Source organism: Panthera leo, chromosome C2, assembly GCF_018350215.1.
Source record: "Panthera leo isolate Ple1 chromosome C2, P.leo_Ple1_pat1.1, whole genome shotgun sequence".
Taxonomy (NCBI): Eukaryota; Metazoa; Chordata; class Mammalia; order Carnivora; family Felidae; genus Panthera; species Panthera leo.
In genome coordinates this window covers 72,235,982-72,247,776 of record NC_056687.1, presented here as the reverse complement: position 1 = coordinate 72,247,776, position 11,795 = coordinate 72,235,982, and positions in this window count along the sequence as shown.

Sequence of the window (11,795 nt, the reverse complement as noted above, 5' to 3'; positions counted from 1 at the left end):
GACCACTCCCCAGCCTGCCCAGAATGGCAGTTTCCACTCAGAACCCTGTTCCCCGAGCCAGAGTTAGGGCCTCTTCAGCCGGTGAGGCACCCAACTCCCTTCTCCACTCTGAAAGGGCCCCCAGCACATCTCAGCTGCCTCCACCCCCTCAGCCTCTTGGGTACCCACTCTTCTGGGGACCAGATAAAGAGGAGGATGCCAACTTCTACACCCACCCCTGCCCTGTGTCTGCAAAATAAGCTGCCCACACCTTTGCTTTGGCAAGTTGGCCACTAATTCACTGGAGGAGGGAAGGGGAGGTTAGTCAGATCTCCCAGTCCTCACCAGCAGCACTGTCTGGCCTGATGTGAAGTGAGCCAGTGGGGCCGGCCTTGGCCAGTGCCCTGCTGGGGCTGAGGATGTGGAGGTTCTCTGCCCTTCCCCCTTCCCACGGCTCCTCCGCTGCCCCAGGCCAACCCTCCCTCCGTCGCTGCGGCCATCTTACAGAGCTGCGTCTCACTCCCACAGTGCTCGTGCTGTAACTGGGTGGTCTGCCTGACCTCAGAAGCTGGGCAGGGACCTGGGCCTCAGAGAGCATCCACACGGTCTCTGCACCATGTGAGTCTCCTGGTGCTGCCACTCACCCCTTGAAGCTTCGGGAGAGTTACTCAGCATCCGAGCCCCATCTCCACTTCTGAAACATGAGCTCGATAGTACGCACCTGGTGCAGTCCTTGTCAAGTCTGGATTATCCTACATGTAAAACACTCCACACCCTGCTTGGCACATCCCAGGTGCAGGACAGACACTATTACCATTGCCATTACGATTACTCCTAGAGCTTGTTTTGTGGGCTTAAGTTTCAAATTCCCAGGAGAATCATCTGATTGGCCCAATGTGGGTCAGGTGTCTCCCACTGGACCAATCAGCTCAGGTGAGCATTGGGCATACAGCGAAAACCTGGCCACTGAGACCCCCCAGAAAGAGGAAGTGAAATCATAGCGAGCAAAGCAACATCCCCAAGTGTTGGCTACTGGGTCTGCTTTAGGTAGTATTTGGCATTTGTCAAGCACCTATTAATATCTACCGGGGCAACAGGGACCTCAGCCATGGGTTTTGTGCTTTAGAACAGTGCTTTTTAAACCTGGATGTGCACGCGAATCTCCCAGGGATCTTGTTCGAGTCAGAATGTGATTCGGCAGGTCTGGAGTGAGGCTGCAGTTCTAACCAGCCCTCAGGTGGTGCCCACACTGCTGGTCTGGGGATCACATTTAGAGAAGCAAGCCTTCAGAGACCTCTGCTGAACCCCCTCTGACCACACCCACCCACGGTGGGAAGAGTCACAGGGAAAGTGCTGTTTGCCCAGGGTGCATAAACCATCTTTTAGACCATGCTTTTGGAATTCTTATCGAAGAGTCCTGAGCCAGTTACCAGGGTTTGCACAGGACTCTTCTTCAGGTCCTGCCTCCAAAGGGTGGTCAGAAGGCTGCTGTCTGCAGGAGGTGTAGAATGAGCTTGATGAACAGGCTGCAGTGTTCACTTACATGTGCACAAGGCCCTGAAAACATGGGATGGAGCCCGGATGGGAAGAAAATCAGGTAAGCTGGGGGATGGGAGCTCGTTCGCTCTGCACCTCATGTTCCAGTCTGCCAACTCTTTATAAAGGGTTCTTTGTCAAAGTAGGACAGGACACATTTTATTTAAGTTTGTTAGCTTGAGTTGTAACTTTGTAGCCACATGGGAGGTGAGCCTCCATTGGTACTCTTGTCCTGGGCCCAGCAAGTGTTTGGGGTGGGCGGGCCTGCTGTGCACGCAGCTGTCCAGCTGACAGCTGTACTCTCCTGGCTCTGGAAGACACAAAGAAGTCAGGCTAAGAGCCATTGCCCCTGCCTTTGGTCTCATTTGAAGAGACCACTGGGTGGGTGTGGTAGAAACAGGGACGGTGAGAAGGTGACTAACTAACCCCCCCCCCCCCCCCCCCGCCCAGCCAAGGACAGGCAGGTCCTCCTGGACCACACAGCACATTGCAGATGAGATATCACCCCCACTTTCAGACTCCTCCCTGGGGTTTTCTTTACATGTTTATAATGAGGATGGACTCCTTAGGGTGATGTTCTTGTGGAAGGTGCACACATTAAGTATAAATGCTACAACTTTTTAAAAAGATACTTCAGTTTGGGAAAAAAGAATAGATCACTTAACCTTGCATTCTAGTCCTTTTAATACTTTTGCTATTCATGTTGGGCAAGTACTTTCTCCTGTCTCAATCTCCGTTCCCAAATCTATATATAACCTGGGAAGTTTGGAATGGTCCCTCAGTGACTTCCGGGTCTCTCAGTTCTCACAGTCTTCACAGGGTTATTGCCTGTGCTGTGCCAAAGTGCAGAGGGGCCAGGTGGCCCAGGCGGTTTTGCTTCTGCCTTTCCCAGGTGTCTTTGGGTTGGCACTGACAGCCCAGAAGCGGTTTCACAGCCTGAGAGTCAGTATGTGTCCGTGGTTCTCAAACTTGAGCGCGCATCAGAATCACCTGGAGGGCTTGTTAAAACACAGAGTGCTGCAGGGCACCTGGGTGGCTCAGTTGGTTGGGTGTCCGACTTCAGCTCAGGCCATGATCTCGAGGTTTGTGGGTTCAACCCCTGCGTTGGGCTCTATGCTGACAGCTCAGAGCCTGGAGTCTGCTTTGGATTCTGTGTCTCCCTCTCTCTCGGCCCTTCCCCTGCTTGCACTCTCTCTTTTAAAAATAGATAAACATTAAAAAAAATTTTTTTTTAAACACAGAGTGCTGCAATCCCTATCAAAATGACACCAGCATTCTTCACAGAGCTAGAACAAACAATTCTAAAATTTGTTTGGATCTAGAAAAGACCCCAAATAGCCAACGTAATGTTGAAAAATAAAACTAAAGTTGGAAGCATCACAAGTCCATACTTCAAGCTATATTACAAAGCTGTAATCATCAAGACAGTATGGTATTGGCACAAGAACAGACATAGCGTACCCAGAAATGGACCCACAAACATATGGCCAACTAATCTTTGGCAAAGCAGGAAAGAATATCCAATGGAAAAAGTCTCTTCAGCAAATGGGGCTGGGAAAACTGGACACGACATGCAGAAGAAAGAAACTGGACCACTTTCTTATACCATACACAAAAATAAACTCAAAATGGATGAAACACCTAAAGGTGAGACAGGAAACCATCAAATCCTAGAGGAAAAAATAAGCAGCAACCTCTTTGACCTTGGTCACAGCGATTTCTTACTACGTATGTCTCCAGAAGCAAGGGAAACAAAAGCAAAAATGAACTATTTATTGGGACCTCATCAAGAGAAAAGGCTTCTGCACAGTGAAGGAAACAATCAAAACTAAAAGGCAACCAATGGAATGGGAGGAGATATTTGCAAATGACATATCAGATAAAGGGTTTGTATCCAAAATTTATAAAGAACTTACCAAATATAACACCCAGGAAAACAAATAATACATGAAGAAGACACTTCTAATACATGAACAGTATTTTACTAATACGTGAACACTTTTCTAAAGAAGACATCTATTATAAATGTCTGCATAGACGAGTGTATTATGCTAAATAAAATAAGAAAGAGAAATTTCATATGATTTCACTCATATGTGGAATTTAAGAAACAGAAGAACATAGGAGAAGGGAAGGAAAAATAAGATAAAAACAGAGCGGGAGGCAAACCATAAGAGACTCTTAAACTAAAGGTTGCTGGAGGGAGCTGGGTGGGAGCATGAGCTAAATAGACATTAAGGAGGGCACTTGTGATGAGCACTGGGTGTTGTATGTAAGTGATGAATCACTAAATTCCACTCCTGAAACCAATACTACACTCTGTTAACTAACTCGAATTTAAAACAAACAAACAAACAAACAAACAAACAAAAAAGCACAGAGTGCTATCTCCCACCCTGAGTCTCTGATTCCAAGGGCTGGGAATGTGCATTTCTGGCAAATTCCCAGGTGATGTTGATGCGGCTGATCAGGCCACCTCACTTTGAAGACCACTGTTAAGGACAGCATGAGCTCACACCCATGAGAACATAAGTGCCTGCCCAGTGGAGTTGAGGATCTGGGTAGGAAGGGTGAGTGGTGAGGAGGCCCGGATGGAGGAAGCAGGGCCCAGCCTGGAAGAAAGGGCAGGCCTGTCTGAATGGCCTCCGTGCTGTCCCTGGGGAGAGGTGGGATGTGCAGGACGATGCCAAAACACTTAGCCCGGGTGTCCCTGCTTGGTAGCCAAGGGTCTGGGGCAGCATTCTGACTTCACTCTCCTGCCCAGCACGTGGCTCCCTCCTCCCACTGGTCCTGCACCCCACACCAGGCATCTCTGAAAAGGGCTCTCAGGAAGAGAAGACAGCAAGATTGGCATTAGGAGGCTGTGTGGTCAGAATACCCTTCTTGCTTCTTCCCAGCCTCTCATCTCCCCACAAACCTCCAACTCAGGGGAAAACCTACTTTGTGTTCTCTACTGTAGCCGACCTTTGGGACACTAGGGGGACAAAGAAAAGGGCCTGGTGACTTACTGAGCAAGGCATTCTTAGTCAAAATCCCAATCCAGCCAGCTTCATGGGAGACTCTGCCTGTGGTCACCAACATCCTCCCCGCTTCCTTCCTGATGGTTTGGTTCGGGATGGCAACGTGCCAGCTACAAAGATTCACTGTCCCAGTTCTGGCTGATGAAACCTAAGTGGAAGTTACAGGGTGTGGATTTCTGAAGGTGGTTTGTTTTTTTTTTTTAATGTTTTTGTAAACTTATTTTTGAGACAGAGAGAGAGAGAGAGAGAGAGACAGAGTACTAGCAGGGTAGCAGGGGAGGGGCAGAGAGAGAGGGAGACACAGAATCCAAAGCAGGCTCCAGGCCCTGAGCATAGACCAATGTGGGACTCAAACTCGTGAACCACAAGATCATGACCTGAGCCAAAGTCAGACGCGTAACCAACTAAGCCACCCAGGTGCCCCCTGAAGGTGTTTTTAAAGGAACTGGGCTAGCACAGGCTTTCCCCTCCCCTGCCCAGGAAGCAGACATGAAAGCTGGAAAATGGAGCGACCACCTTGCTATGTGAGTCTGCAAGCAAACAGAGAAAGGCATGGTGAGCAGAGCAAAGGAAAAAGCAGCACTGGGTTCAAGCAGCAGTACCCAGGCCTGGACTGGTCTAATCTGATTCTCTGACTGCTAATCCAGCGTTCTGTTGTTTCAGCTGAATGTATCCCTAGCTGATAGAAGTGATCACAGTGGAAAGACCATGAGATGGGCCCCTGGGACTTGGCCTGGCTTCGTAACAGGCTGTGTGACTCAGGGAAAGTCATGGCCCCTCTCGGCCCATTTCTTCATCTGTGGGGATGAGTGTGACCCTTCTGAATCAAGAACCAGGGCCTATCCTAGGTGAAAGGTCTGGCCATAAGGGAGCTGGGGGGTGGGTTTCAGTGATGGGGCAGGAAACCACCTGGGGAATGGTGACATCCTGGGGTCTTATCAGTGATCAGCCAAAGGGAGATTCTAAAGCACAGAATAAGAGGTGTCAGCAATAACTCAGTCCAGCTGTCACAAGTCTTTGAGCATCCCCTTTGTGATCCCCAGGGTCACCTTTGTCCCTGGAAGAAGTCCCGGGTAGCTTTATAGACCTGTGCCCCTCCCACAGCCCTCACAGTCAATTGGGTGGCCATTTGGAACTATCGCTGCTCCCAGGAAGCACAGAGCTGGTGCTACTGCTGGAGAGAAGCCTGGGACCCTTCCGATTTGCGTCAGCCAGGTCACCGGTCAACCTCTGTGCTGTGTGGATTGTCTTGGGCCAGAGTCACATGACCCTGGGAGCCCCTGGGGGCAGAGCCATCACCCACAGAAGTACAAAATGTGAGATCGGAGAAGGGAAGAAAAAATCAGGGTACTATGATTAAAGATGGAGGGGGGCCTGGGTGGCTCAGTCAGTTAAGCGTCCGACTCTTGATTTCAGCTCGGGTCACGATCTCATGGTTTGTGGATCGAGCCCTGTGTTGGGCTCTGTGCTGGCAGTGCTGAGCCTGCTTAGGATTCTCTCTCTTTGTCTCTCTCTCTGCCCCTCTCCTGCTCACGTGTGCATTCCCTCTCTCTCTCTCTCTCTCTCTCTCTCTCTCTCTCAAAATAAATAAATAAATAAATAAACTTAAAAAAAAAACAAAAAAGAAGAAGAATGGGACATGGATCCAGGTTGTCCTAAACCACAGCATCCTTCACTCCAGCCCCGCCACAGCCTTGTCCTGGGATGGATTCCTTAAGGCACCTGTTGATTCTATGAGCTCTGTGAGGAGCCACAAAGGTTGGGCCCAACTACCCCAGCAAGAGAAAGAATGCACCCAAAGCACTTTTTGAAGGCCATCTGCTGGGCAGAGGCGCTAACTGGTGACCATGACAGCTGAGCTCATCATCAGGCTGGCGGGAGTCAGCTCACCTCCAGGGAGACAAACTGGGAGCCTCAGGAAATAGGACTGACACCACCCACCATGGGTGGGACTCTCCTATCCTCTCCCTCCCTCCTCACCGCCTTTGGAAGTCCTCCTCTGCACCCCAATTCCATCAAGAGGTGGAATCATTGTCCCCCCAGGAAACTGACCTGTGATTTCAGGACACACCGCAGGAGCAGAGAAGAAATCCTGTCTCTGAAAACAGTAAAAAGCTAGGTTCACCTTGGTCTCTTCCCTTGGCAAAAAGCAATGTGTGTGTTGGGGGAGGAGAGGTAGTCATAATCACAATGATGAAAGTTACCCTCACTTTGTTTTTAAAAAACAAGACTTGCCTGGCTAAGATATAGACCAAAGTCTGATAATGGAGTGACTACCCCCAACAAGTCCTCCAGTCCTCCTCCTCCCTCCTGCCAAGCACGTGAGAATTGTCTGTTGCCCTTTTGAACCCCTTCTCTACCAACTGTGAACCTCGTCTTCTTCGATTCCATGTACCAGCCCCTACCATAGACCTGGCTTGCTAAATACAAAAATGAATAAAAGCATGAATCCATGGAGTACCCAGCCCAGACCTCCATCCTGGCAGGGACTCCCTCTGGCCCACTGGCATCCTTTGGCCCAAGTTTCTTCCACCCTTGCCTGGCCCATTTGTCTCCTCGAGGGCAAAACTGAGCCCCTCAGAATTGCCAGCCATCAGACTCTGGCAGGACTTGGTGGACTGGTCATGTCTTTGGATTTGGACTTGGGAATTTCACAGTTGGGAGGCAAGGGCTCATTCCTCTCTTCACCCAGAACTGCCTGAGAACAAAGCTGTATCCCTGCTGACCTGCGGTAAGAGCACCTGGGAGGAGGGCCACTGGGGCTGCAGGGGGAAGCCCTGGAAAACAAGGATCTGCTACTGGAATGAGGCAGCAGAGGAACGACCATGGCTGTGGGGATTTTTCATTTTTTAAAAAAATTTTTAATGTTTATTTATTTTTGAGAGAGAGACAGAGAGAGAGTGGGGGAGGGGACACAGAGAGAGGTAAACAGAGGATCCAAAGCAGACTCCTCGCTGAGAGTAGAGAGCCAGATGTGGGGCTCGAACCCATGAACCGCAAGATCATGACCAGAGCCTGTCTGACGCTTAACCACCTGAGCCACCCAGGCACCCCAGGAATTTTTCTTTAAGATCAGCCTGCTAGAATGTGCCTGAAGATGGTAGGTGGACAGATAGTCAAGAGAAACATGTAATAGTGTTCAACCTAAGGTTTTTGTGACAGCAGAGTACTGGAAATGATCTAAATGCCCAGCAGTATTGGGCTGGATCAATAAAAGATGGTACAAACTTTTACTTGTAATGAAATACAATGGATAGTCTACAGCCATTACATGAAGGATAGAGCTATAAATAGCTCTATCTCTACTGATGTGGAAAGAGTCCCATGACATATTGTTGAGTAAAAAGAGCAGGTTATGAAACAGTATATGATCCCATTATAAGATCACACACACGCGCGCACACACAGAGCCGTCTGGAAATCTGTTCACCAAACTGTTAACAGTATCTACAGTTGGTGGAGTTTAGGGTAATTTTTACTTTGTTCTTTAAACTCTGTATTTCGAGTTTTAAAGCATTCAAGATAACTAATCCTTTTCACCCGGGAATGAATAAGTAACAAGCGAACAAAAACCAAAATAAAACCTTCCACTGTCCGGATCACTGGCCTAACGTTTCCTGTCTCCTCATCCCGTGCCATGACATTATGAATCGGCCTCACCAAGGAGGCAGCACAGGGTTGCGGAGGGAGCCAGGCTTGGAACCAGTCAGTCCTGGATGTGGATGTGGCTCTACCACAAGCTGTGAGATCTTTGGGAAGTCACTTAACTATTCAGAGTCTCCACTTCCTCCATGAGTGTCTGCTTCATGGGCTGGTTGGGAGCCATGACTAAGAGGAAAGTCAAGGGCCTACATGGTCTTCTGGAGGGTATGGAGTGAGGCCCCTGCCTGCCCTGGCCACCCTAGGAACTCGAACTCAAGGTCTGACAGACCAGAAATAGAAGTCTTAAGCATAGATATTTGGGGCCACCTAGGTGACTCAGTCAGTTAAGCATCTGACTCTTGATTTCAGCTCAGGTCATGATCTCACGGTTCATAGGTTCGAGCCCTGCATCGGGCTCTGCACTGGTAGTGTGGAGCCTGCTTGGGATTCTCTCTCTCTCTCTCTCTCTCTCTCTCTCTCTCCCTTTTTGTCTGCCCCTCCTCTGTCTGTGCACTCTCTCTCTCTCTCAAAATAAACATTTTTTAAAATTTTCAAAAAAAAAACAATAGACATTTGTATGATTGTTGGAATTCAAATGTGGGCTGTAGTTTTGACCTTTCCAATTTCTTCAACTGCCTGTGATCCTGAGCCCACAACTTCCTGCCAGGCTGTGGATAAGCATGGGGGGGAGGGGGACGGGGGAGGAAAGTCTATGAAGCCAAGGTCATCCTGAAGGAAGTAGATGAAAATCCAAGCTCAGTGGGGCCACCTGCAGGGACCCTAGTATCAGAACCCACTGGCCTGGGGAAGGGGGTAAGGGCTGAGCCAGGGGTCCTGAGCCCAGGATCAAACAGGCTGCTTCAGGCAAGGTGGGACACAGAAAACCTCCTCAAGCCCCTCCACACACTACTTTCAATTATTCACACTCTTGACTCCAGGGTACTCCCATCCCACCCAAATTCATCACAAGGGCAGGCTGGTGGAGAATGCTGGAACTGGAAGGACCCCAGTGAGTCCTCTTGTCCCATCCCCTCATGTTTCAGAACCAAGGCCTGCAGGAGACGGGGCTTCCCGCTGACATGGGCCTGGCTCCAGGCTGCAACTCAGATTCTGGTTCCCAGCTCTGGGGTAACAGGACACAGTGTACAGAGACCTGCGTGCACCAGTGCATTCCCTTCCACAAGTATCCCAACCCAGTTCACCACACGGGAGTGTTAACAATTGCACCACACTGTGTACCCGAGGTCCTCCTTGCCGGCGGGCCCCCGGAGATTGGCACCAAGATCCCATTGTAGAAGCTGTTCTGGGATCTTCCCTGGCACCACTGTCATAGGCTGAGCTCCCCAGAAAACACTCCAAGACAGAGTGCAGGCTTATTGGAGAGTGCTTTCAGCAACAACACCTGCCAGGGGATAGGGAGTCTGGAATGCGCAGAGAGGAGGGGAAGTGCAGTGCAGTAACAAGCGAGACCCCAGCTGATCCTGCAGGGAACTCTGACAGCCCTTCAGGGACGTCCTGCCCTGAGGCAGGAAGACCTGGCATTTGTACCCTTACTGTGACCATCCAGCAGAAGCAGGTTTGGGGGGGGCGGGGTATGGGGGGGCATGAGTGACCTCGAACAACACAGCTCTCTTCCACTGAGGGCAAGTCCCAGAGAGAAACACAGCTGGGACCCATCAACCACCCGCACCCCCAGCAGCGGGGAAATGAGACCCTCAGTCCTGGCGGGGGCTCTGGGCAGCAGATCACAGTGGCCACTGCACAGAAGGGAAGCAATGTGCCCGACATCACACAGAGTAAATGATGGAGCTGCATTCAAATCCAGATAGCCAAAGCCCACAGTTAATCCCAATAATCATATGAATGTCTAACGCCTAAAGGGTGTACTTACTGTACTGGGCATTGTACTAGATTGATTCTATCTGTAAATTATGTCATCTACCTCTCAAAACAACCCTCAGAAGTAGGTATTCATATTATAGCCACATTTTATAGATAAAGAGACTGCATTTTACAGACGAAGAGACTGAGGCTCAGAAATGATAAGTAACTTGCCCAAAGTCATTCGGCTAATACGCCAGGATTTGAGCCCAGGCAGTTTGATCCCAGAGCCACTACACAAAAAGGCCATAGTGACAAACTGGATCCTTGTCCAGTAGCTTGTGGATAGCATGCATTTCTTAAGTGTTTTTTTAGAGAGGTGTTTTAAGTGTTTTTTTGGAGGCCATGGTGAACCTTGGCCTCTGCAAGCTGTCTACTGGCCTGCAGACTGACAGCCCACGGGAGGCTGAGCCTGCCTGGGGTCTGTGCTGCCCCACAGACTCCCTGTCTAGCCCTCAGAGTCACCCCATGCTCGGGGAGCACAGCCCAGCTGGAGGAGTCCGACGCCTCACCCCTGTTCACAGCCCAGGTCTGCACAGAGCGGCTGCTGCCGGCACCACCCCGGAGGCTTGGGGTTCGGCCCCACCATCTCCCAGAGCCCCGCTTACGACTCTAGGAATCTTGGTTTATAGAGCTGTAACCAGTGATCCCTGCCATCATCACTGTATTGCCCCATCGGGTCTCTTTGAGACGGCTGCTGATGAAAAAGCTTACGAAACACATCGCAAAACACCGGTGCCGGTTGTGATCTGCAGCATCTCCAGCCCCAGCAGAAGTTAACCTTTGACAGCCAGCTACCCCACATTCCTCAGAAGTAGTATGTTTCCTCCCTGAGCATGGGCGGGGCCCTCTCCACCAGTGAGAGGCTGTTCTGGGAACCCAGCTCCTCGTGTCCCAGAGCCCGGCAGCTGCCCAGGAAAGGCTGACCTGAAGGAGCAAACCAGAGGTCCCTGTGCCACGCTCTAGCCCGGCTCTTCTCTGTCCCGCTCAATTAAGTGTCTCTATCTGGGAAAGGTCTGCCTCCCCACAAGGCTCTTTAAGGCAGAGACAGAGCCTGCCCTCTGCCCACTGTCTCCCAGCGCCAAGCTTCACCTAGACTATAGCCGGGATTCAATAAGGTATTTACTGGGCGAAAGAATGGATAATATGTTAATTACTGGTTGGTATCAGGGCCAGCGGGTTGTCTACCCCCCATCCTGACTATCGGTAACCAACATTTGTTGTTACCTCATCTTTTCCCTCCTGAGGCCCCCTCCCCAGAGAAGCTATTAGTATTACCCCCATTCTATGGGACAGGCAGGTGAGGCTACGAGAATCAAGGAGCTCGATGGGATGTGACCACGGGCAGAGCCGGCCCCTGAACATGGTGGAGGCAAGTCTGCAAGTGTCAGGCCACACTCAGAAGTGAATCTGCCCTGGTGCCGCCTGGACTGCCTGCCTGCAGCCTGCGGGACGCCCCAGCCAAAGTCCAGGTGCAATAGCCTTTATCTCCCGCGCTCCGGATCTCCATAACCATCTCAGGGCCCCGGGCAGGAGGGTCAGTGGTTGTGGGAGCCCGCACATGCCACTGATAACAGAAGTGCTGGCCCAGCTGATGTTAGAGATGGGTTGAAGACTGAGTTTCCCTTGGAGAGGTCGGAATTAGGCAGCAAAGCTTTCCAGCCTGCTGGCCGCTTCAGCTGAGCCTCACTCAGGGCATGAGGTCCCTTCCTCCTCTTGCAGGGGATACCAAGAGCC